The sequence below is a fragment of the Ranitomeya imitator genome, chromosome 1 (assembly GCF_032444005.1).
Source record: "Ranitomeya imitator isolate aRanImi1 chromosome 1, aRanImi1.pri, whole genome shotgun sequence".
NCBI classification, from domain to species: domain Eukaryota; kingdom Metazoa; phylum Chordata; class Amphibia; order Anura; family Dendrobatidae; genus Ranitomeya; species Ranitomeya imitator.
The window spans coordinates 497,042,444-497,067,292 of NC_091282.1; the positions used below are offsets into that span (position 1 = coordinate 497,042,444).

At 41.9% G+C, this 24,849-nt stretch overlaps 1 pseudogene; it reads left to right on the forward strand.

The window, feature by feature from the left end:
• The first annotated feature begins 3,160 nt into the window (after positions 1–3,160).
• On the forward strand, positions 3,161–24,171 carry LOC138674745 (uncharacterized; annotated as a pseudogene).
• Positions 24,172–24,849: the final 678 nt, after the last annotated feature.

Below are 24,849 nucleotides of genomic sequence, written 5' to 3' on the forward strand. Positions count from 1 at the left end.
TTCGTGACCTAATTTATATATGGTTCTTGCTATCTTTAGCGCCTTTTCCCAGGGGAATCCAGAGGTGTAACTGTATGTTGACACCTGTACTTCATATTAATCCTGTCTAAAATAATAGAACAAGTAGCCATAAATGGTAATTTTCCTGATCACTCTAATCTAGGTGCATATATATATATACATATACAGTGGGGCAAAAAAGTATTTAGTCAGTCAGCAATAGTGCAAGTTCCACCACTTAAAAAGATGAGAGGCGTCTGTAATTTACATCATAGGTAGACCTCAACTATGGGAGGCAAACTGAGAAAAAAAAATCCAGAAAATCACATTGTCTGTTTTTTTAACATTTTATTTGCATATTATGGTGGAAAATAAGTATTTGGTCAGAAACAAAATTTCATCTCAATACTTTGTAATATATCCTTTGTTGGCAATGACAGAGGTCAAACGTTTTCTGTAAGTCTTCACAAGGTTGCCACACACTGTTGTTGGTATGTTGGCCCATTCCTCCATGCAGATCTCCTCTAGAGCAGTGATGTTTTTGGCTTTTCGCTTGGCAACACGGACTTTCAACTCCCTCCAAAGGTTTTCTATAGGGTTGAGATCTGGAGACTGGCTAGGCCTCTCCAGGACCTTAAAATGCTTCTTACGAAGCCACTCCTTCGTTGCCCTGGCGGTGTGCTTTGGATCATTGTCATGTTGAAAGACCCAGCCACGTTTCATCTTCAATGCCCTTGCTGATGGAAGGAGGTTTGCACTCAAAATCTCACGATACATGGCCCCATTCATTCTTTCATGTACCCGGATCAGTCGTCCTGGCCCCTTTGCACAGAAACAGCCCCAAAGCATGATGTTTCCACCACCATGCTTTACAGTAGGTATGGTGTTTGATGGATGCAACTCAGTATTCTTTTTCCTCCAAACACGACAAGTTGTGTTTCTACCAAACAGTTCCAATTTGGTTTCATCAGACCATAGGACATTCTTCCAAAACTCCTCTGGATCATCCAAATGCTCTCTAGCAAACTTCAGACGGGCCCGGACATGTACTGGCTTAAGCAGTGGGACACGTCTGGCACTGCAGGATCTGAGTCCATGGTGGCGTAGTGTGTTACTTATGGTAGGCCTTGTTACATTGGTCCCAGCTCTCTGCAGTTCATTCACTAGGTCCCCCCGCGTGGTTCTGGGATTTTTGCTCACCGTTCTTGTGATCATTCTGACCCCACGGGGTGGGATTTTGCATGGAGCCCCAGATCGAGGGAGATTATCAGTGGTCTTGCATGTCTTCCATTTTCTAATTATTGCTCCCACTGTTGATTTCTTCACTCCAAGCTGGTTGGCTATTGCAGATTCAGTCTTCCCAGCCTGGTGCAGGGCTACAATTTTGTTTCTGGTGTCCTTTGACAGCTCTTTGGTCTTCACCATAGTGGAGTTTGGAATCAGACTGTTTGAGGGTGTGCACAGGAGTCTTTTTATACTGATAACAAGTTTAAACAGGTGCCATTACTACAGGTAATGAGTGGAGGAAAGAGGAGACTCTTAAAGAAGAAGTTACAAGTCTGTGAGAGCCAGAAATCTTGATTGTTTGTTTCTGACCAAATACATATTTTCCACCATAATATGCAAATAAAATGTTAAAAAAAACAGACAATGTGATTTTCTGGATTTTTTTTTTCTCAGTTTGTCTCCCATAGTTGAGGTCTACCTATGATGTAAATTACAGACGCCTCTCATCTTTTTAAGTGGTGGAACTTGCACTATTGCTGACTGACTAAATACTTTTTTGCCCCACTGTATATATATCACTACCAGTGGTTAGCGTATACTTTGGGGGTCCATAATTATTCAACAGTCAAAGGGCTGGACAGTCACTATAAGCATCCAATAATCATTGGCTTCTAGGCCTAACTACATCACACCAAATTACTTGCTGAAATATGTTGAAACATGTATGTAACACGATATTTGAACAGAGCAGCAGTGAAGCCAAATGATACGGTACAAAAATCCAGTTCTAATCTACCTATCCCTGTAATTCCATAAAACAAGTAATGTGATGATTTGCAGCTTTAGAAGGCAAATAAATGTTTAATATAATCAGGAAGGCACACATTGGGATGGTTGCCGGCAGTGGTAGGCACTCGGCCAAATTCCTGCTAATCGTTCACTAAGGAGTAGTGAATCTCCTACTTTTATGGTGACTGAAATAGTATCGCTGCTAACACTGAAGCCTATTAGTTTTTCTTTAGGTCAGTTTAATTGTTCCTCCTCAAGTGAATGATACAATGTTGCTTCATTTGGGAGACTTAAAGATTAATGTGCTATATTTTATAGTTATCATAAAAAAACGAGGATTGTAATAAGATATTTCATATTTCATTCATCCAATTTACAATAGTCTAGCCCATTTTAAAGACCTGTGTGGTAAAGCTTGGTAATTCCTATGAATTTTTGAGTTTCCTTTCTTAACCATTTTTATGAGTTCCATGATACAAAATGCAACACGCAATAAAATATGCGTAAAATAGGGTTGCATGATTTAATGCCTTTCTTAGACATTGTTATTCTCGCTTGTAAAGAACTTATTATCACAATGATATTCTGTATACAGAATGAAAGTTTAGCCTTCGCTTAGATTGAGGGCAATCAACTACAAATTAGCACATCTGTGCTTATGTCTTCTATTGCTTGCTGGATCTGCTGTGCATTCAATAACTACCAGTAATAGAAAAATAATATCAATTAAGTACACTACCATTCCAAAGTTTAGGGTCACTTAGAAATTTCTTAATTTTTTTAAAGAAAAGCACAGTTTTTTCCAATGAAGCTAGCATTAAATGATTCAGAAATACACTACATTGTTAATGTGGTAAATGACTCTTCTAGCTGCAAACGTCTAGTTTGTAATGCAATATCTTCAATCTGCAATATAGAGCTAAATTTCCAGCAATCATCACTCCAGTGTTCTAATGGTACTTTGTGTTTGCGAACTGTGTAAGAAGGCTAATGGATGGTTAGAATACCCTTGAAAACCCTTGTGCAAGTATGTTAGCACAGCTAAAAACAGTTTGGCTGATGAGAGAACCTATAAACCTGACCTTCCTTTGAGCTAGTTGAGAATCTGAAGCATTACATTTGTTGGTTCCATTAAACTCTCAAAATGGCCAGAAAAAAAGAACTTTCATGTGAAACTGGACAATCTATTCTTGTTCTTAGAAATGAAGACTATTCCATGCGCGAAATTGCCAAGAAACTGAAGATTTCCTACAACGGTGTGTACTACTCCCTTCAGAGGAGAGCACAAATAAACTCTAACCAGAGTAGAAAGAGAAGTGGGATCCCCCACTGCACAACTGAGCAACAAGACAAGTATATAAGAGTCTGTAGTTTGAGAAATCGACGTCTCACAGGTCCTCAACTGGCAGCTTCATTAAATAGTACACGCGAAACGCCAGTGTCAACGTCTACAGTGAAGAGGCGACTCCGGGATGCTGGCCTTCAAGGCAGAGTGACAAAGAAAAAGCCATATCTGAGACTGGCTAATAAAAGGAAAAGATTAATATGGGCAAAAGAACTCAGACATTGGACAGAGGAAGATTGGAAAAAAGTGTTATGGACAGACGAATCCAAGTTTGAGGTGTATCGATCACACAGAAGAACATTTGTGAGATGCAGAACAACTGAAAAGATGCTGGAAGAGTGCCTGACGCCATCTGTCAAGCATGGTGGAGGTAATGTAATGGTCTGGGGTTGCTTTGGTGCTGGTAAAGTGGGGGATTTGTGCAAGGTAAAAGGGATGTTGAATAAGGAAGGCTATCACTCCATTTTGCAACGCCATGCCATACCCTGTGGACAGCGCTTGATTGGAGGCAATTTCATCTGACAACAGGACAATGACCCAAAGCACACCTCCAAATTATACAAGAACTATTTAGGGAAGAAGCAGACAGCTGGTATTCTATCTGTAATGGAGTGGCCAGCGCAGTCACCAGATCTCAACCCCATTGAGCTGTTGTGGGAGCAGCTTGACCGTATGGTACGCAAACAGTGCCCATCAAGCCAAACCAACTTGTGGGAGGGGCTTCCTGAAAGGGGTGAAATGTCTCCAGATTACCTCAGCAAATTAACTGCTAAAATGCCAAACGTCTGCAATGCTGTGATTGCTGCAAAGGGAGCATTCTTTGACGAAAGCATAGTTTGAAGGAAAAAATTATTTCAAATAAAAATCTTTTTTTCGAACCTTGTCAATGTCTGGACTAGATTTTGAATTCATTTGGCAGCTCATTGGATTAATAAAAGTATGAGTTTTCATGGAAAACACAAAATTGTCTGGGTGACCCTAAACTTTTGAACCGTAGTGTATATACAGCAAAATTAGAAGAGTTATTTACAAAAAAATGAACGTTTCTAAAGGAGTCGCCCGTCAGGGTCGTGGGGTACTCGGTACTGGGTCTGGTACTTAATTCAATGGGTGGTCATGGTGGCAGCACCCAAGTAAAAGGGACGGTCTTTAAAGGGGTTGCGGAAATAAGGAAAGTTTGTGATGCCACCTGTGGTTCTCGGTCAGAGGTGACCGACGCTGCTTTAAGGGGTCCTATTGGGGCGATGGTGGTGCAGCAAAGATGTCTCACTTCCCACAGGTGAAGCGGTGTCCCCAGGGCTCCTGGTGTATTTGGCAGGGATGGTGAATGCCGCAAATAATGGGAGGGCACAGGGTTGCAGTCTTTACCTGGTTTACTGAGATGGTATTGAGCCTCAGTCCAGGGTACCGGTAACAGGTGTAGCTGGAGTCCAGGCAGCCTGAAAACAGGTGGAAATCCCCTTGACAGGTCAGTTTGGGAGCCTTCCACTATGCGCTGGTCTGTGGTCCCTTGCTGCCTGTAGTTATCTAACAAGGTCCTCTGTCTTCCCTGTACAGAGACAATACCTGCACGGTAGGCAACTTGAGCCATCTTTTTTGGGTCTCTGTTCACGGTGACTATGGACTCTGAGTGCTGCTGTACCTCAGGTATTATGTGGTCAAGTCCCTTTTTGTTTCCTGCCATCCGGTTCTGCCATGAGGCTTACAGTCTCTCGGCTCTCGGTACCCGGTTTCAGCGCTCAGCTTAGGCTACTTTCACACTAGCATTTTATTCAATACGTCGCAATGCGTCGTTTATGGGAAAAAACACATCCTGCAAAGTTGTCTGCAGGATGCGTTTTTGCCCCATAGACTAACATTATCAACACATTGCGATGCATTGGCACATGTCGCAACCATCGTGCGACGGTTGCACCATGTTGTGGCGGACCACCGGGAGCAAAAAACGTTACATGTAACGTTTTTTGCTGCCGACGGTCCGCCATTTCCGACTGCGCATGCGCGGCCGAACTCCGCCCCCACCTCCCCGCACCTCACAATGGGGCAGCGAATGCACTGGAAAAATGCATCCGCTGCCACCGTTGTGCAGCGCATTCACTGCTAGCATCGGTACGTCGGCCTGATGCACTGCGACGGGCCGAGTCCAACGCTAGTGTGAAAGTAGCCTTAGAGAGGCCCAGTAGCAGTCTTTCTCTAGCTCCTAAGTACCTCTGTGCTCCTTCACTATCTGCTACCAACTGTCAACTGTCTGTTTGTCTGCCTAGCAACTGCCTAGCAACTGACTCATCCTCCCGACCAGAGAGAGCAGCTCCTCTCAAGTCGGGCATAGAGCTCCCCCTTCTGGCCTGGAGTCAGAATGTGTTGCATGTAAGGTTACCTACCAAAAGGATTCCTCCTGTCTCCAGGCATGGCATTACCCTCCCCGAGAGGAAGGCAATACCACTGTGGTACCTGAACTCCTGGGGTGCCACATAAGGGCTCGGGCACATAACCATGTGTGATCTGAAACTTTGGATTGCACTTGGACCAAGGTAATGCTATTGGGGCTGTGCACATGTCCGATTTTTCCTCGGACAGAGCCAGTCCAAGGAAACAAATGAGTTTTATCCAATATTTGGACTAAACTTGGCCAATCAAGTCAAAGAGTGAGTGAATAACATTGGACTGCACTCAGATGACAACAATGGAGAAGATGGAGACATTTTTTCTCCATCTTTTCCTCATCCAAGAGAAACATATCACACTATGATCACACTCTGATCAAACTGTGACCAGAAATTGATTAGGGCGTGATTTGGATAATTTACTTGATTCTTTCGGCTGAGAGAATAGATGGTTGTGTGACCCTAGCTGAAATAGGAGGGATCATATACTGCTTCCCTTTACCTATGTCCCTTCCTTATATCATCTAACATCTTTTGATTGAACTTGATAGACATGTGTTTCTTTTTTCACCATCTCTAACTAAAAGGAAATGAGACAGAAGTTGTGCCTGTTCTCTAGGGCCTAAGGTAGCCCAAGGGTCCCTCTACTATATTAGAGGACAGAAGAGTTATACATACTCTGTTTTTTTATGAAAGTGCCTGGATATATATTTTAAAAAAAATAAAATAATGTATTCCTACTGTCTTCTACACTTTAGAAATACAAAGTTCACTATTTTCAACCATTTCCTTTTTGACCTGTGACTTTTTCCACAAGTTCACTGCAGTTTGTTTGGGAGGGTGTATTATTCTTTTTAACAGAATACTTAACTTTTTACTGTTGTGTCAGTACAGCAACAGTTTAATTAGGATGAGAGAAATCCCCTTTGTGACTTCCTAACAGTTATGGAATACCCTCTCCAATATCAGGTTTATGTAATGTCCCCAAGAAATTTCTCGCACATCTCTCACAAGAAAAATACATTTCTATGAAATACCGCACAGCATCTGTAGGTCAGTGCTCAATGTAATAAATATTCTGGGTCAGGTCTGTACATGTATTGAGTATTCACTATTCAGCTCCAAATATGGTTGTAACGTGTTTGAAACTAATTTAAAATGACAAGACTATAAAAACAGAAAGGAAGCAGATTACAGTAAGGACAGGACATTTATAAACGCTCATATGTGTAGCTTAGGGTGACCTTCCCATGATCACTGGTGGTGCCCTGAGATCCCTTTACTTAACAAATCATATTCAAACTGGAGAACATCATCACAATCACAACATGTACTGAATACAGACCTACAATATTTATAGACAATATACAAGAACCCACAAACGAATTGGACCACACATGCTTCACGATGATAGTTCAGATAATTAGATCAACCTCCCAACAGTATACATGTCAAGATAGCATATGAAACTCCACCTGTTTGGTCTTCAAATTCTAGTTATTCATAATATATATGGTAATGGATAAATCGTAGAGTTTCTTTCCTGAAGGGTCATAGTTAGGTTAAATATGTACATTGTTTTTTGACTAATGCAAAAAAACCCTTACTATCAATACCCTAACTAATTATATAGGAATGTAAACAATGTATATCACCTTCATGGCTCCTATCCAATGTTCTTCAATTGCAACAGGTGCTGCTATACTGAAACCAGATACCCAACGTAACTTGACTCCATTGTTGCTTCAAACATCTTACATTAACAGCTTTTAACGTTAGGTATGTGAAGTTTTAATGCCATCAAATAATCAGGTAGACATATGTGGTACAGGCTTACAGACATATAAAGGTCTAATGAGTTTAGATTTAAAAAAAACGTAAATAATATAGAAGAAGCTTAATAATAATAATAATAATAATAATAATAATCTTTATTTTTATATAGCGCTAACATATTCCGCAGCGCTTTACAGTTTGCACACATTATCATCACTGTCCCTGATGGGGCTCACAATCTAGAATCCCTATCAGTATGTCTTTGCTTGTAATATATTATCGTTGAGGTCCACTCTGTTTAGTCCAATCAGTTCATGTATTTCTTAAAGGGGTTGTCCGGCCTTAGGGTACAAGTCTGCAGTCAGTCTATGTGCCGATGGCAGAAGCCATGGGCGTGTGACTGAAAGTATGAGATTTTCAAACATGCGATCACGTACTGAATAGACATGCGTGGCCTCACTCAATGCAAGTGTAGTCTAGTCGGACTGTGGGCGGAAGTATGCAAATCGCATACTTGTGGTGACATGACTGCCTGCTCCTGGTGCTGGCACAGGGGAATCATGACAGTGATCGCATACCTAGGGTGACTGCAGATTTGAAGCCCACAACCGTATAATACCTTTAAAGTACAAGTTCTTTGCTGGTAAAATCTGGAGAGTTTTTAGGAATTTAGCAGCACTAGCAAACTTTACAGTCATTTGCACATAAAGTAATTTTTTAAAATGATCTGTTCAATATATAGAGACTCTGTTAATATTTCTTCTCTTGAATTCTTCCATCAGCAGTGTCCTCACATATACAAATGCCCCTGACGCCATTCAAATCATGTAGTATCTAGATAGAAATGTACCACCCTTACCTTACCTCTAAGTTCATTAACAGAGATGAGCGAACCCAAACTTAGGGTTTGGAGCTCGTACTGGTGCTAGACGTTGAACACGGACTTCTTCTGGAAGTCCATTGTAATGTTCGGAGTTTCAGGGGAAGTCTACTGCAGAGAAAGAGAGACAGAGATAATTTTTCCAGCTCACTAGTTTGGTTCCTCATTGTTTTCAATGGGGTTTGGTGTTATGAACTGGTGGTTTAGGAGCAACATGGGACGAGCTCTGAAGGAAGTGGTACCTGTACTGACCGCAGTCCCTAAGCTCAACACAACACTAGAAGTAGCCGTGGGATGCTCCTGACACTCCCTAGGCACCTCGTCACAGCCTGAGAACTAACTACCCCTAAAGATAGAAACAGGAAAACTATCTTGCCTCAGAGAAAATCCCCAAAGGATAGATAGCCCCCCACAAGTAATGACTGTGAGTGGAGAGGGAAAAGACATACACAGAATGAAACCAGGATGTAGCACAGGAGGCCAGCCTAGCTAGATAGATAGGACAGGATGGAATACTGTGCGGTCAGTATAAAACACTATAAAAATCCACACAGGTGTGGAGGGTAAATCTGCTTCCCAGAGCTTCCAGCTTCACTGAATTAATTCATACTGACAAGCTGGACAAAACATAGAAAGCACAGAACGGATAAGTCCACAACCTGTGGATAGAAAAGAGAATGCAAGGACTTAACTTTGCTGAACTGGTCAGGATAACAGGGAAATCCAAAAGAGATGTGAATTCAACCAGGAACCATAGACAAGTGGCACTGGCTGAAGGGAAGAGCCAGGCAAAAATAGCCGAGCAGAAAGACAATCAGTGGAAGCAGCTGCAGACTGCTAAATCCAAGGAGCAGCCATACCACTTAAAACCACCGGAGGGAGCCCAAGAGCAGAACTCACAAAAGTTCCAATTACAACCACCGGAGGGAGCCCAAGAGCGGAATTCACAACAGTTTGGGTTCTGGTTCACGTTCGAGTACAGTTCAGTACCTGAAAAAAAGTTTGGAAAAAAGTTTCAGTCGTGTACCAGAACCCAAACTTCCATGAGTCCACTCATCCCTATTTATTAATATTCCAAGCAAATTTATAAGTTTTCAACTATCTAAAGGATAGATTATAGTTTGCTGATCATTGGTGGTTTGAGCTCTGGGACCCCCAATAACCTTTAGAATGGGGCTTTAAAAAATGGAGCTGTTGCCGGACATGTACATCGTCGCTCCATTCATTCTCTAAGGGACCAAAGAGAAAGTCAATTGCAGCACTGTACAAGCCCAGGGGCCTCCACCGATCAGCAAGTTAGCACCTATTTTATGGATAGTTGTTTCTTCTGATGAAGGCTTTAACCTATTAAGAACTTGAATTCCCCAAGCTATGAATTCAACACTTTAGGGTAACATGTTTGACCTGTCCAGGACACTGTTGAAAGTTTTTTCTTGGGACTCAAGGCTTCAAGTCTTGCCACTGCATAAACCTCCCCTGACATCTCACAATAAGTCCTAGTATTTAAAAATAAGTTTTCTTTGTCAAAGCTGCTCAACTTGCACCACTCATCTTTGGCTACAGGTGAGCCAAGAGGAAATGGAAGTAAGGGCATAACTGTTATTTGAATTCACACAACTGACACTGACAATACTGGCAGAAAGAAGGAGGGAGCATGTAGTCATTGGATCTCTCAGTAGTGGAGCCTCAGGCTTTAGGACTAAAATGACAATCAACAAATCGGCTAAAATTCTAATTCCATAGTTTGCTTGAATTTGGCCATGAAGATCAAGTGAAAGTCTTCTGGCATCTTCACTCAGAACTGGGCTTCCAGCATGTAGTAGGTCTCTGATATTATGTCCTAGGTAGCACCTCACATGACATGCATCATTATGTTGTGACTAGATTAACTAATGCCAAAGACAGTACTGAGTAGTGGGCTGTGGTAGCGCCATTTTGCTGAATTCATACAAACTAAATCACCAAAAAAATTCAACTTCAGTAGAGTTCATTTTATTTAAAAAAAAAAATAGGCAAACTAGCCTCAAACTGATTTGCCCTTCTCTAATAAGTCTTCACAAGGTCACATATAAGAGCTGTCATTACCGCAATAACATGGTGAAAATTTCATGAAACATTTATTGCAGGTTGCTAGTTAAGATGATCATACATTGAGCCATTCTTGCAGTGACTAATGCATCTACAATATGGTCAGTACTACAGCACCGTTGGGAAATTGGCTTCAGTGTTCCTTTAACTTTATAAGAGGTTTGGAACAAGTATGTTCCCAGCACATGCACAGAGGCATCCCAGTAGCACCATATGATTCTTATCATAGTCAGACTGTCACCATTAGCAAGCATTACAGCAACAACTTTACCCTCTGAACCTTAAAATTAAATTGCATTTTTAGACAATATCCTCCAGCAAATTTCACTTAACAGTTCTGTTTCATTATGAAAATGTAAACCACAGTTCACTTGACTTGTATTTCCACAGGAAAAGCAAATGAGGTCAATATGGGATTTTTGTTGACGAGTTGACGAGGAAAAGAAGTCCCATTCATTAAGACCATTTGTTCACTTGTGAAAATGTTTTGTGAAAATACTGTAAATCATTTTGCTTGTAAGATTTAGAAAAATACATTCTATAATTGATTAATAATGTATCTAAAAATAATATATACATAAACATGCACATCTAGGAATCCAGTTTCCATGATCTAAATTAAGTTTCTGTAAGCATAGGGTTGCCCTATGGGCTGTGCAATCTGTGTGGTCTGCCACAACTACTGAAGGACTTGAACAGAAGGACTGGCAACCTGAGGCTTGTGACCACTACAGGTTTCAAAGGGAGTCTGTCCATGCATTCCACACTGACACGCTGCTTATACATTGGGGAAAATAAGTATTTGTTACACAGCCAATTTTGCAAGTTTTCACACCTAGAAAGAAAAGAGAGGTCTGTAATTTTTATCATACTGTGAGAAACAAAATCTTTAAAAAAAATCCAGAAAATCACATTGTATGATTTTTACATAATTAATTTGCATTTTATTGCATGAAATATGTATTTGATACAATAGAAAAAAAGAACTTAATATTTGGTACGGAAACCCACTCCTTCATACAGATCTCCAGATCTTTCAAGTTTTGGGGCTGTCACTGGGCAACTTTGAATTTATGCTCCCTCCAAAGATTTTCCATTGGATTCAGGTCTGAAGACTGGCTAGGTCTCTCCAGGACCATGAAATGCTTCTTACGGAGCCACTCCTTAGTTGCCCTGGCTGTGCATTTTGGGTCATTGTCATGCTGGAAGACCAAGCCACAACCCATCTTCAATGATCTTACTGAAGGAAGTAGATTGTTGGCAAAAATCTTGCCATATATGACCTCATCCATACACCATTCAATACAGTGCAGTCGTCTTGTCCCCCTTACAAAAACACCCCCACATTATGATTTTTTTCCCCCACCACGCTTTACAGTTGGGACAGTGTTCTTGGGGTTGTATTCTTCTTCCTCCAAACGCGGCAAGTGGAGTTGATACCAAAAAGTTCGATTTTGGTCTCATCTGACCACATGACCTTCTCCCATGACTCCTCTAGATAAGCCAGATGGTCATTGTTAAATTTCAAACAGGCCTGTAAATGTGCTAGCATGAGCAGGTGAACCTTGCATGCCCTGCAGGATTTTAACCCCTTTCCGACGGTGGGCATAATAGTACACCCATTTCGGACTCCCCTGTTTGGTGCAGGCTCTGGTGCTGAACCTGCACCTTTTCTGGCACATGTCAGCTGACCTATACAGCTGACATGTGCACGCAACAGCCGTGGGTGGAATCGCGAGCCACCCACGGTTGTTAACTAGTTAAATGCCGCTGTCAATTTCTGACAGCGATACTTAACTTGCGCTTAACAGAAGCGCGTCCATTATCCTGCCCATGGGTGACTCCATCACATGATCTCGGGTCACCGATGGGTAGGCATGACAACCAGAGGTCTCCAGCAGATCTCCATGGTTATCATTGCCAGATTGCTATGAACACCGCCCGGTGGTTGGCGCTCATAGCAAGTGAGCATTTCTGCTACACACAGGCGATCTGATCATCACCTGTGTGTAGCAGAGACATTGAAGCAGTGTAGCTTCTAGTCTCCCATGGAGACTAATAAAGCATGCAAAAAGTAAAAAAAGTTTAAAAAAAAATATATATATATAAAATATAAAAGTTCAAATCACCCCCCATTTGCCCCATTCAAAATAAAACAATCATAAAATCAATTATACACATATTTGGTATCGCCACAATCACAATCACCCAATCTATTAATATAAAAAAAGAATTAACCCAATCACTAAAAGGCATCATGATTAATGAGAAAAAAAGTCAAAATTCCGTATTAAAATGCAATAACAAGTGATCAATAGATCATATCTGCACCAAAATAGTATAATTAACCCCTTAGCGACCGCCGATACGCCTTTTAACGGCGGCCGCTAAGGGTACTTAAACCACAGCGCCGTTAATTAACGGCGCTGTGGAAAAAGTGAATAGCGCCCCCCAGAGGCCGATTTTCTCCAGGGTCTCGGCTGCCGGGGGTAGCCGAGACCCCAGAGAACATGATTCGGGGTTTTTTTTAACCCACCCCACATTTGCGATCGCCGGTAATTAACCGTTTACCGGCGATCGCAAAAAAAATCAAAAACGCGATCTCTTTTTAATTTCTCTGTCCTCCGATGTGATCGCACATCGGAGGACAGAGAAAAGGGGTCCCAGGTAGCCCCCAATACTCACCTATCTCCCCCGATGCTCCTCGTGTCTCCCGGTGGGCGCCGCCATCTTCAAAACGGCGGGCGCATGCGCAGTGCGCCCGTCGGCCGGCCCCGCGAGAATCTTTGGGGTCTCGGCTGCCGGGGGTAGCCGAGACCCCAAAGAGCATGATCGGGGTCGGTTTTACCGACCCCTGTTTTGCGATCGCCGGTAATTAACTGTTTACCGGCGACCGCAAAAAAAAAAAAAAGTAAAGTGTAATTCTCTGTCCTCTGATGTGATCGCACATCAGAGGACAGAGAAATAGGGGGATTCGGGGACCCTACAATACTCACCTGTGTCCCTGGATCCTCTTGCTGCTCCTCCTGGCCGCCGGCAGAAGAAAATGGCGGGCGCATGCGCAGTGCGCCCGCCATCAGTCTCCATCTGCCGGCCGGCAGGAGAACAGCAGTTGGGGCTAAAATTAGGGTTAGGGGTAGGGTTAGGGTTAGGGTTAGGGGTAGGGTTAGGGCTAGGGTTAGGGCTAGGGTTAGGGTTAGGGGTAGGGTTAGGGGTAGGGTTAGGGGTAGGGTTAGGGGTAGGGGTAGGGTTAGGGGTAGGGTTAGGGGTAGGGTTAGGGTTAGGGCTAGGGTTAGTGCTAGGGCTAGGGTTAGGGCTAGGGTTAGGGTTAGGGCTAGGGTTGGGGCTAAATTTAGGGTTAGGGTTGAGGCTAAATTTAGGGTTAGGGTTGGGGCTAAATTTAGGGTTAGGCTTCTTTCACACTTACGTCGGTACGGGGCCGTCGCAATGCGTCGGCCCGACATACTGACGCACGTTGTGAAAATTGTGCACAACGTGGGCAGCAGCTGTAGTTTTTCAACGCATCCGCTGCCCAATCTATGTCCTGGGGAGGAGGGGGCAGAGTTACGGCCACGCATGCGCGGTCAGAAATGGCGGATGCGACGTACAAAAAAAAGTTTCATTGAACTTTTTTTGTGCCGACGGTCTGCCAAAACACAACTGATCCAGTGCACGATGGACGCGACGTGTGGCCATCCGTCACGATCCGTCGGCAATACAAGTCTATGGGCAAAAAACGTATCCTGCGGGCACATTTGCAGGATCCGTTTCTTGTCCAAAACGACGGATTGCGACGGAATGCCAAACGACGCAAGTGTGAAAGTAGCCTTAGTGCTAGGGTTACGGTTGGGGCTAAAGTTAGGGCTAGGGTTGGGGCTAAAGTTTGGGTTAGAGCTGGGATTAGGGTTAGGGTTTGGATTAGGGTTGGTATTAGGGTTAGGGTTGGCATTAGGGTTACGCTTGGGATTAGGGTTAGGTTTGGGATTAGGGTTAAGGTTAAGGTTGTGATTAGGGGTGTATTGGGATTAGGGTTAGGTTTGAGGTTAGGGTTGAGATTAGGATTAGGGGTGTGTTGGATTTAGGGTTTTGATTAGGGTTATGGTTAGGGTTGACATTAGGGTTGTTTTGGGGTAAGGGTTGTGATTACGGTTAGGGTTAGTGATTAGGATTATGGATCAGGTTGGGATTAGGGTTAGGGGTGTGTTGGGGTTAGGGTTGGAGCTAGAATTGGGGGGTTTCCACTGTTTAGGTACATCAGGGGGTCTCCAAACACGACAGCCAATTTTGCGCTCAAAAAGTCAAATGGTGCTCCCTCCCTTCTGAGCTCTGCCGTGCGCCCAAACAGTGGGTTACCCCCACATATGGGGCATCAGCGTACTCGGGATAAATTGGACAACAACTTCTGGGGTCCAATTTCTCTTGTTACCCTTGTGAAAATAAGAACTTGGGGGCTACAATATCTTTTTTGTAAAAAAAAAAATATTTTTTATTTTCACGACTCTGCATTCTAAACTTCTGTGAAGCACTTGGGCATTCAAAGTTCTCACCACACATCTAGATAAGTTCCTTGGGGGGTCTACTTTCCAAAATGGGGTCACTTGTGGGGGGTTACTACAGTTTAGGTACATCAGGGGCTCTGCAATCGCAACATAATGCCCACAGACCATTCTATCAAAGTCTGCATTCCAAAAAGGCGCTCCTTCCCTTCCGAGCTCTGCCGTGCGCCCAAACAGTGGTTTACCTCCACATATGGTGCATCAGCGTACTCGGGATAAATTGGACAACAACTATTGCAGTCCAATTTCTCCTGTTACCCTTGTGAAAATAAAAACTTGGGGGCTACAATATCTTTTTTGTGGAAAAAAAAATATTTTTTATTTTCACGACTCTGCATTCTAAACTTCTGTGAAGCACTTGGGCATTCAAAGTTCTCACCACACATCTAGATAAGTTCCTTGGGGGGTCTACTTTCCAAAATGGGGTCACTTGTGGGGGGTTACTACAGTTTAGGTACATCAGGGGCTCTGCAATCGCAACATAATGCCCACAGACCATTCTATCAAAGTCTGCATTCCAAAAAGGCGCTCCTTCCCTTCCGAGCTCTGCCGTGCGCCCAAACAGTGGTTTACCTCCACATATGGTGCATCAGCGTACTCGGGATAAATTGGACAACAACTATTGCAGTCCAATTTCTCCTGTTACCCTTGTGAAAATAAAAACTTGGGGGCTACAATATCTTTTTTGTGGAAAAAAAAAATATTTTTTATTTTCACGACTCTGCATTCTAAACTTCTGTGAAGCACTTGGGCATTCAAAGTTCTCACCACACATCTAGATAAGTTCCTTGGGGGGTCTAGTTTCCAAAATGGTGTCACTTGGGGGTTACTACAGTTTAGGTACATCAGGGGCTCTGCAATCGCAACATAATGCCCACAGACCATTCTATCAAAGTCTGCATTCCAAAAAGGCGCTCCTTCCCTTCCGAGCTCTGCCGTGCGCCCAAACAGTGGTTTACCCCCACATATGGCGCATCAGCGTACTCGGGATAAATTGGACAACAACTATTGCAGTCCAATTTCTCCTGTTACCCTTGTGAAAATAAAAACTTGGGGGCTACAATATCTTTTTTGTGGAAAAAAAAATATTTTTTATTTTCACGACTCTGCATTCTAAACTTCTGTGAAGCACTTGGGCATTCAAAGTTCTCACCACACATCTAGATAAGTTTCTTGGGGGGTCTAGTTTCCAAAATGGGGTCACTTGTGGATGGTTTCTACTGGTTAGGTACATCAGGGGCTCTGCAAACGCAACATAATACCCGCAGACCATTCTATCAAAGTCTGCATTCCAAAACGGCGCTCCTTCCTTCCGAGCTCTGCCATGCGCCCAAACAGTGGTTTACCCCCACATATGGGGTACCAGCATACTCAGGACAAATTGGACAACAACTTTTGGGGTCCAATTTCTCTTGTTACCCTTGTGAAAATAAAAACTTGGGGCTAAAAAATCTTTTTTGTGGGAAAAATTTTTTTTTTTATTTTCACGGCTCTGCATTATAAACTTCTGTGAAGCACTTGGGCATTCAAAGTTCTCACCACCCATCTAGATAAGTTCCATGGGGGGTCTAGTTTCCAAAATGGGGTCACTTGTGGGGGATTTCTACTGTTTAGGCACATCAGGGGCTCTCCAAACGTGACATGGCGTCCGAGCTCAATTCCAGCCAATTCTACATTGAAAAAGTAAAACGCCACTCTTTCTCTTCCAAGCTCTGCGGTGCGCCCAAACAGTGGTTTACCCCCACATATTGGGTATTGACATACTCAGGAGAAATTGCACAACAACTTTAGTGGTCTAATTTCTCCTGTTACCCTTGTGAAAATAAAAAATTGTGGGCAAAAAGATCATTTTTGTAGAAAAAATACGATTTTTTTTTTCACGGCTCTACATTATAAACTTCTGTGAAGCACATGGGGGTTCAAAGTGCTCACCACACATCTAGATATGTTCCTTAAGGGGTCTAGTTTCCAAAATGGGGTCACTTGTGGGGTGTTTCCACTGTTTAGGCACATCATAGGCTCTCCAAACGTGACATGGCGTCCAATCTCAATTCCAGCCAATTCTACATTGAAAAAGTAAAACGGCACTCCTTCACTTCTAAGCTCTGCGGTGCGCCCAAACAGTGGTTTACCCTCACATATGGGGTATCAACGTATTCAGGAGAAATCGCACAACAACATTTGTGGTCTAATTTCTCCTGTTACCCTTGTGAAAATAAGAATTTGTGGGCGAAAAGATAATTTTTGTGTAAACAAAAGCGATTTTTTATTTTCACGGCTCTACGTTATAAACTTCTGTGAAGCACTTGGGGGTTCAAAGTGCTCACCACACATCTAGATCAGTTCCTTAAGGGGTCTAGTTTCCAAAATGGTGTCACTTGTGGGGAGTTTCCACTGTTTAGGCACATCAGGGGCTCTCTAAACGTGACATGGCGTCCGATCTCAATTCCAGCCAATTCTGCATTGAAAAAGTCAAACGGCGCTCCTTCACTTCTAAGTTCTGCGGTGCGCCCAAAAAGTGGTTTACCCCCATATATGGGGTATTGGCGTATTCAGGAGAAATTGCATAATACAATTTATGGTTACATTTCTGTTTTTACACTTGTGAAAATAAAAAAAATGGTTCTGAATTAAGATGTTTGCAAAAAAAAGTTAAATGTTCATTTTTTCCTTCCACATTGTTTCAGTTCCTGTGAAGCACGTAAAGGGTTAATAAACTTCTTGAATGTGGTTTTGAGAACCTTGAGGGGTGTAGTTTTTAGAATGGTGTCACACTTCATTATTTTCTATCATATAGACCCCTCAAAAAAATGGTGTTGTAAAAATGAGAAATTGCTGGTCAACTTTTAACCCTTATAACTCCCTAACAAAAAAAAAATTTTGTTTCCAAAATTGTGCTGATGTAAAGTAGACATGTGGGAAATGTTATTTATTAACTATTTTTCGTGACATATCTCTCTGATTTAAGGGGATAAAAATACAAAGTTTGAAAATTGCAAAATTTTAAAAATTTTCGCCATATTTCCGTTTTTTTCCATAAATAATCGCAAGTAATATCGAAGAAATGTTACCACTAACATGAAGTACAATATGTCACGAAAAAACAATCTCAGAATCAGCGGGATCCGTTGAAGCGTTCCAGAGTTATAACCTCATAAAGTGACAGTGGTCAGAATTGCAAAAATTGGCCTGGTCATTAAGTACCAAATTGGCTCTGTCACTAAGGGGTTAAAAACATCAGCTCGGCACGCAAAAAATAAGCCCTCACCCAACCCCAGATAACGAAAAATGGAGACCCTACGGGTATTGGAAAATAGCACAATGTTTTTTTAACAAACTTTGGAATTTGTTTTCACCACTTAGATAAAAAAGAACGGAGGTATGTTTGGTGTCTATGAACTCAAAATGACTTGGAGAATCATAATGGCAGGTCAGTTTTAGCATTTAGTGAACATGGTAAAAAAACAACTAAAAACAACTGTCGAATTACACTTTTTTGCAATTTCACCATACTTGTTATTTTTTTTCCTGTTTTCTAGTACATGATATGTTAAAACCAATGGTGTCATTCAAAAGTACAACTTGTCTTGCAAAAAAAAGCCCTCACATGCCCATATTGACCAAAAAATAAAAAATGGTATGGCTCTGAGAAGAAGGAGAGCAAAAAACGAAAATGCAAAAGCTGAAATACCCCTGGTCGTTAAGGCATTAATCCATGATAGCGTAATGTGTTACTAACAATAATGTATGAGAATGTGGTCTCTGGATCTCTTCAGGTCCTTGAGCAGGTCCTCCTGTGAAGTTCTGGGACGATTCCTGATCTTTCTCAGAATCATACTTACCCAATGAAGCAAGACCTTGAAGGGAGCCCCAGACTGGGGAAGATTGACAAGTCATCTTGTGTTTCTACCTTTTTCTAGTAATTGTGCCTACAGTTGTTGCCTTCTCATCAAGCTGCTTGGTGTCCTTAGACAGCTCTTTGGTCTTGGCCATGGTGGCAAGATTGGAGTGTGATTGTTCGAGTGTGTGGACAGGTGTCTTTTATACATGTAACAGGTGCAATTGATACAGGTTTCAATCTTTTATTCATAAGATTAAAATCCATGATCAAAAAAATCCTAGTAAAAAAAATAGTCTCATGACACTGCCCGTCTCATTATAGTTTTGATGTTATTAAATGCTTTTTAGTCATGGATAAAGATATGCTGCTCACCATACTGTACTTCATGTGAATTGTAAAAATGGGTTTCACTATTCCCATAATACTACATTGAAGAGATCTTTATTCATGTATGGCAAACCTTTCTGCATGAACTCTTTTCTGAGGAGCTAAACACTTGTCGGGAGACCCCGATTAGCTAATATTTTGGGGTTCAAGAGAAGGGCACATAGTTAACCTCATGTACTTATCTACCTTTGCTTTACTACACTGTGTCTCTTCTCTCCCAAAAGGAATACACATGTCAGGTTGTGAATCTCTGTTCCTGAACCCCCTCCACACACTCTCAGCCCAGCGCTAAAGTACATGTACACTATTTTGCTCTAAGGGAATAAACTGCACATCACTCTCTGAGCACAAAAGAAATAGAGGTGTAGGAAAGTCCCTTGCGTTCAGAAAGTGAACAAACAACTCCTGCTTTGAGCTTTGGCAGGAGAGAGAATGAGCATTGCTGTCATTCTGTCAGTGGCGCTTGTTGGCTCCGGTGTTATCACATGATCTTAGGCTACGTTCACATTAGCGTTGCGCGCCGCTGCGTCGGCGACGCAACGCACGACGCACAAAAAAACGCGCGCAAACGCATGCAAAAACGCTGCGTTTTGCGACGCGTGCGTCGTTTTTTGACGAAAATCGGACGCACGAAAAATGCAACTTGTTGCATTTTCTTGCATCCGACGCTAGCGTCGGAAACGACGCACGTGTCGGAAAACGCAACAAAAAAAAGCACGCGTCCCCCATGTTAAACATAGGGGCGCGTCGCCGCTGCGTCGCCGACGCAACAGCGACGCACATTAGCAGAACGCTAATGTGAACGTAGCCTTAGCCAGTGGGGAAGCAGATGGAGGAGATGCAGCACCTCTTCTATTTACAATACTTCAAGTAGAGAACATGAGTGGCTGAAATAAAGGAAAGGAGGCAGGTTGTTTGTGAGACCACAAAGAGCGTGGTCAAGAAACACCTAGTGGTGAGATCAAGCTTTGTGTAAAAGTCCCATGTGAACAGCAAAGAGTTCTGCACTTCCAAATTTTATTAATAACAATAATTTTTATTGATGGTAATTATTTCTCTGTACAGTGCTTAAATAGTTAAATATAAGTTTCTGAATAAACATTCATAAATGCTCCTAATGCCACCCGAAAGACATTTCTCACTCTTTCACTGTGAGGAGAGCTGTGGAGGATTGAGGGATCGAGATTCGAGAGCTGAATGCTGGGATTCCACACCCCAGAACTTCTGACCTAACTTTGAAAGAAAGTCGGGCCCTTTCGGAGTCATTATTAACACTTATGAGTGCTTTTGACACTACTTTATATTTAATAAAATCATCAGCCTGGGGATTCCCATTCTTTTATTAAATTAAAAGGGCAGCCCCAGACTGGTGTTAGGCGCTCTTTAAAAAAGACTACACAATTATAAAAGGGCTTGGACCTCTACTTTATTGGCTTGTGTTATTGCTTTAAGGCATCAGTGAAAAACTACATTTGGCCAATGAACAGTAATTTGTTCTGTAGTAACATCTGTGTCATTTTCTAGGGAGCCCCACTCATACATTGGTTGTCAAATATTGAGAAACAAATACATCATTTCTGGAAATGTCATATAAGAAATGCAAATATAGTACATTACCAGATTTCTGACTTCACTGTAGTGGGGACAAATAGCAATAGCTGCAGCTCTGGTGGAGGGACAGTAGATAGCACTGTGCTAATTGATTTATTGATATGTGCAGTAGCTCCTTAAGACTGTATTGTATGACCTCTCAGTTCTTGCTTATGTCAGATTTCTCATGTAATCTTACATGTTGTGGTGATACAGATAATGATTGCTGTACATCTGAAGTAAAGCTGTTCATTCTCACAAAATGTCTGCCGGTGATTCTGCTGGAAGTTGAAATCTGGAACAAGTAGGGAATTGGTTTGGAATTATTAGAATATCTAGGATATAACTGCAGATGTCCATAGACGTGTTAAGTAGGCCCTATGAATAAAAATGTTATTAATCGCTTGAAATGTTTATTTTTCTATACGAAAACTTTGGCTAAAACACGCTGTAGATGCTGATGTACTATTAAAAAAGAGCAGGTGTGCGCATTTCATGGAAAACAGTGAAGGATAAGACTATGTCATGAGAATGTCTTCACACAGCTGCTTCTATTTAGCCTACAGAAAATGTTTAGAGTTCCGAAATGTCCTTATATTACTATTATCCACTGAAAGAATTTACAATGTTCTTGGCAATCTCCTTGTCACATAATGTTGTGAATGTATTTTCTGGAACAACAATATGCAACATGCATCTTTCATTTATCATTCCTCTTGCTTATGTAGCACCAACATAAGGTGCAATACTGAACAGTGATTGATATCATTCGCATTGTTTCCTTAAAGGGTTCTTTGGGCACAAAAAAATGATCCAGCTGTTTGTATAATGAGGCCTCAAACACCCCTCTAACCTTTGTTTTCCCCACTTTCAGCTTCAAATAGCTATCCCTGTGGTCTGTTATTGTTTACATCCTGAACTTGTGCCAGAAAACTACTCAATTTCTCAAGAAGCAGAGCTGTATGTGTCTCACCGACCCTCTGTGCCCACCCCCTCCACCTACAAAGCATATTCTGAGACTCCTACAGAGTCTCAAGGTAGATAAATCACTGCCCACACAGTTTCTCCGGTCAGAGTCACACTTGCAACTGCAATGCGAGAAACTCGCGCCTCAATACCCAGCACTGCCGCCGGCACTCAGGACGCGGCTGCATATATTTCTATGCAGCTGAACACTCCGGTCCGAACTGCCGCGGCAGTGCCGGATGTTGAGGCAAGTTTCTCGCATTACAGTTGCAATTGTGACACCGGCCTCATCTTTCCCTCCACTTTACCTACTATGTGCTATTCTGAGACTCTTCTGCAGTCAATAATGTTATAGGTGCTGACATTGGCTGTGTAGGGGAGCAATGAGTCACATAATGTAATGTAATCTAACACACTGGAACTTCAAGCTTCATCCTTTCGGGCCGACGTCACTAGTTGATAATCTTAATACTGTTCTCTGTGGAGCATGCACCCGTTCTGTGTCTTCTGCTCTTCCTCCCCATAAAACTGGCTGAGGATCACAGGTCAACCCAACGTGACATCATCTTTCAGAGAACACTGCTCAAAAAACTATTGACGGAGTCCTGCCTCCTTGATATAGGGTTGCGTTTGACTGACAGGCTACCTTTCAATCAAAGCACAAACAGGAAATCTCTGTATTCTGTGCTTTGAACAGATTATAGCAGGAACTATGGAGCTGGAGGTGAAATGTGATAACTCAAGAACAAAGGAGAATTTTAACAGTAAGTAAATTATGAAGTTCCTTCATTTCTAACAGACTTTACTGTGATTTAATAATCTATTTGCCTAGAAAACTCCTTGAAGTTGTTCTATAACAACTTGTTACCCTTCATACACCAGTGGTCTCCAATCTTTAAAACCACAGAAATCAGCAAGGGAATCTACAATTGAAATTCACATTAAATCATGTGGCTTTTGGTGTTGATTTTATTGTGCAGGTAGACCTGCAGAAGCTGAAAAAGTACAAAAGAGCTGTTTAGATTTCAGACTTGCTGTGTATCTGCAGGTAACCTGCAGAAAATCCACCACACAACATATGGCTTTTATTGTGGATTTTTCATTGATGTCAATTAGAAAATATGAAACAAATCCATGTTAAGTACTATGCATCTGCCTGCTACTGTTATTCTCTGCAGATTTTACCTCAGAAAAGTTGTAAGTAAAAACTGCAAGATCTCTGACATATGTGCTCCATGTAGATGCTCGGAAAGCTAGCTATAATGGAATGGAACTATACTCAACTGAAAAAGTAGTATGCCCCTTATGAAAAGGAGTGTGGTGAGGATGCAGATGACCATATTATTGGTCCAAGTGCGATTTGACCAAACATTCACTCGCACTCAGACCAATCTTATGCTATGGAGCCATGCACATGGCTCGATTTCTTACTTGGACAGAGTAGGTCTAGGGAAAAAAAAGACATTGCGGCCTATGTTTGACCCGATATTGAGGTTGCACTTTGCCATGCAATTCAATGAAGCATGGAAAACTTCAGACTCCACTCAGAGGATTTTCACGGACTGACAGATTGGAAAAGAGTAGATTCCATCTTCTCTTAATCTGAAAGAATTGACTCACACTAGGATCACACTCTGATTAAACTCTGATCAGTGTTATCAGAGTGTAATTTGCATAATCGACTCAATTGTCTAGGATGAAAAAACATACGCTCATCTGCACATGCTCTTAAAATGACAAATAAGGGTTATCCTTCTGCTTACCAATAGGGCGTGTCTTTATTATGGATGAGCGAATATGTCAAAATTCTAATGTAGTAGATTGCTCAAATTTCAGGGGAATTCAATTTGCATTCAAATTATTTGATGTGAATTGAATGTTCTTTATTATTACACTGACAAGTAAAAGGGTAACAATGTTTTGAACTTTTGACTTTCATGCTCCATATTGCAACCATCCACTACTGCTTTGAACGTGAGACTACCATCATTTTATAGACAATCATCTTTGTTATTTCATACATAAATGTGACTTGCAACTATTTAGCATACAAATATGATTAGTTATGCAGATTTTTGTCATGTCACTGCATTGTTACTGTTTTTCACCCGGTCGTGGAAAAATCTTTTTCTTCCTTTATACTACAAATGACAACCTGTTAGGTTAATTCCCAAGCAAAAGGTTACCAGTTCGAATGGAGGAGCAGCCATGAAGATGATTTCACAAGAAAGAGAAACAGCATCATCCAACTCATCGATAGCGGTTTCTTTGCCAAGAAAATTGCCAAACTGCATCATGTGAGTGCCATGACAGTTGGAGGAATACGAAATGAAGTCCGTTGATCAATTCAAAGCCAAAAGGTGGACATCGAGGCAAAATATCAACAAGTCAACTCATTCCAAGGTCTATCAGTTCTGGCATGACAAATATGGCACTGGAGGTGGCTCGTATGCCTCACAATAGTGAGATTACAGACGTTGATGCAAGCACCATGTGATGCACATTACACAAGTCTGGAATGGTGGCCTGAAAAAAGTGAAGAAGCCTCGATTTCAATATTGTCTATAGAAGCGTCGGCTCGAGTTTGCAAAAAAGTATGAAAAGTGGACAGTAGAAGACTGGAAACAGGTGATTTGGTGAGACGAGATGAAAGTCAAAAGAATAGGCTCTGAAGAGTGCAAATGGGTCAGGAAGAAACAATGTAAAAAGAGGCTAATGGATCGAGAAATTGAAGGAACTGTCAAGTTTGGTGCAGGAAGTCTGATGATATGGGGCTGTTTCACAGCCAAAGGCATTGAATACTTGACCAGGATTGAAGGTAGTCACAATGCTAAGCTATATGTGAATATCCTACAAAACAAGTTACTTCGTACTCTCAAGTACTATGGGTATGAAAAGGACGACATAATGTTCCAGCAGGACAGCGACCCGAAGCATAGTAACATTGTAACGTAGTAACATAGTTAGCAAGGCTGAAAAAAAGACATTTGTCCATCCAGTGCAGCCTATATTCCATCAGA